The sequence below is a fragment of the Lactuca sativa genome, chromosome 6, assembly GCF_002870075.4.
Source record: "Lactuca sativa cultivar Salinas chromosome 6, Lsat_Salinas_v11, whole genome shotgun sequence".
Lineage (NCBI taxonomy): Eukaryota > Viridiplantae > Streptophyta > Magnoliopsida > Asterales > Asteraceae > Lactuca > Lactuca sativa.
This window is the reverse complement of record NC_056628.2, coordinates 167,880,509-167,882,653: the sequence shown is the minus strand read 5'-3', so window position 1 is coordinate 167,882,653 and position 2,145 is coordinate 167,880,509. Positions and strand designations below refer to the sequence as shown.

General features: G+C 38.5%; 1 pseudogene; it reads right to left on the bottom strand.

The window, feature by feature from the left end:
- Positions 1–1,801: 1,801 nt before the first annotated feature.
- On the bottom strand, positions 1,802–1,919 carry LOC128126965 (5S ribosomal RNA; annotated as a pseudogene).
- Between the last annotated feature and the right edge of the window lie 226 nt (positions 1,920–2,145).

Here is a 2,145-nt window from a genome sequence, read left to right as displayed (position 1 = left end):
TATAAACAACTAAACACCCCTCTATAATACTATTATAAATGGATTTAATGATATTTGTACTAAACTAATGTCGAAAGAACTCAACATTAGTCTTATAATGACCGCATCGTCGATACCTTTCTAATGATATATACATATGTATATATATGTGTACGTATACATGATTTATACTTTATTTTAATACGTAAATATGCTATTATAATTTGTAACTCGTTCATACGAACTCCGTTTTTGACGTTCTTTATATCCACGCATAGGTGAAGACGTACTCTACAACTTTCGTTTAGACTCCGTCGGCTAATTTTGACTTTATTTTTAAAGTTATATTTTTAACAAGCCGGGACAGGATTGGTCTGTTTAAAATCTCATAACTTCTTCATACGAAGTCAGATTTGGGCGTTCTTTTTATCGATGTTCTTAATTTAACATATTCTACGACTTTCGTTTAGATCACTAAGGCTAAATCTCGCTCTATCGTAAATTCACTATTCACGCTTCCCGGTATCGTGTCGGTTCTGTCGTGAAACTTCGACGGGTCATAACTTCTTCGTTATAACTCGGATTTCGGCGTTCCTTATATGCACGGAAACCTTGAGACATATTCTACAACTTTATGTAGAGATATCGGGATTATCTCACACTTTAATTTTGACGCTCATTTTTATTCTTTATTAATTATACATTTATAATTAAATAATAAACACATATAATTCACATAATACTCAAATATTTCATCTTTATTACTTCAAAAAGAGTTACAAGAGTTGACCTAGACTATTACATTGCGAAGATATAGGTTGTGTTGTTTCAGGGGATTGTTGAAGGAATTGGTTTCGTGAGTACAGACAAAGTTGTTTTAAGCTGAGTTGAATGTATCTTTCCAACGATTTTCGCATCATCCTCTTTACTTTCTTTTCTTTCTCCCCTTTGCACCCCTGTGAAAGCAGGTGGGGCATTCTTCGGTAAAACGGAAGTAAAATTTGTAATCGGGGCCAATACCTTCTGAATAGCTTGCTCCAACGTGTTGACTTTAAGCGTTAAAAATTCCAGAGTAAGAATTGATTGTTGAGACGGCTTTGAAACACAACTTTTTAATTCAGTCACCAACTGAATTAATTTTGCGAACTGCTCCTTATCTTCTTTGTGCTTGGCTTTGATAATTGGAGCAGATGATTGATAATCAGTAGCAATCTTGGTAAGTGCTTCAGCAACAACATCAACACGTTTTTGCACTTCCAGGTTTTGCGAATTAAGCTCTTGAAGCTCTTTTGCAATCTCCTTATTTAACTCCTCAACCTTGAAATTGACATCTTCCCGAACCTTCTTCACATCTTGTACGAAAAGAACATGTCGTTCTTTTGTAACAATTGTCAGATCTTTTACAACACCATCAAAAGATTTCCCTTGAGCTTGAATGCGAAGCTCATTATTCTTATCAGAAGCGTCAACTTTCGCAGTTATTCTTTTCTCTACAGCTTTGATCATTGTTTCAACCTCCAAACCTGATACAGAAGACTTTTTACCAGAATCAGCTTGTGATTGAATGATTGCATTAAACTTTTGATTCAGGATTTTAAATTTCTTACCTGACATAAGCATATGATCAGGGATTTCCTCCTCCTCTGAATCAAAGTGTAAAGCTTCAAATGTTCCTCCAAAACCTCCTCCTTTGGTTTCTTCATCAGACGGAGCTTGCGAAGATATAGGTTGTGTTGTTTCAGGGGATTGTGTAAGAGACAATGTAGTGAATGGATTTTGTAACATCCCCCTCTGGCACGTATCACAATATTGTCCGCTTTGGGCCACTCGGCACGAGGACTTCCCAGGGGGTCACCCATCCTGGTACTACTCCCGCCTGAGCACGCTTAACTGCAGAGTTCTTATGGGATCTGCTGCCCTCACGAATTTAAAACGTGTTGTGATAGGGAAGGTATCCACACCCCTTATAAGGAATGCTTAGTTCTCCTTCCCAGCCGATGTGGGATCAGATCTAACCCACTTTCACCCCTCATTATAGGGTTCGACGTCCCCGTCGAACACATCGACCCGTGCCCTGGCTCTGATACCATTTGTAACATCCCCCTCTGGCACGTATCACAATATTGTCCGCTTTGGGCCACTCGGCACGAGGACTTCCCAGGGGGT